The sequence below is a fragment of the Propithecus coquereli genome, unplaced genomic scaffold (genome assembly GCF_000956105.1).
Source record: "Propithecus coquereli isolate 6110/MARCELLA unplaced genomic scaffold, Pcoq_1.0 Scaffold104, whole genome shotgun sequence".
Lineage (NCBI taxonomy): Eukaryota > Metazoa > Chordata > Mammalia > Primates > Indriidae > Propithecus > Propithecus coquereli.
The window spans coordinates 4,758,697-4,759,019 of NW_012134303.1; positions in this window are offsets into that span (position 1 = coordinate 4,758,697).

Sequence of the window (323 nt, forward strand, 5' to 3'; positions counted from 1 at the left end):
TTGCTTGAGTCCAGGAGTTGGAGACTGCACTGAGCAATGATTGTGCCACTGCACTCCAGCCTGGGCAACAGAGAGAGACCCTGTCTCAAAAAAAGAAAACAAAGAATTTTTTTCCTTTGCATTCACAACTTGGCTAATTGTTTGGCCGAGAGGCCTACCTAGCTTTTGACCTGTCTTGCTTTTTGACATGCCTTCCCCACAAAGCTTAATCATTTCTAGCTTTTGATTTAAAGTGAGAGAAATATGAGTCTTCCTTTCACTTGAACAGTTAGAAGCCATTGTAGGGTTATTACTTGGCCTAATTTCTATTTTTTTTTTTTTTT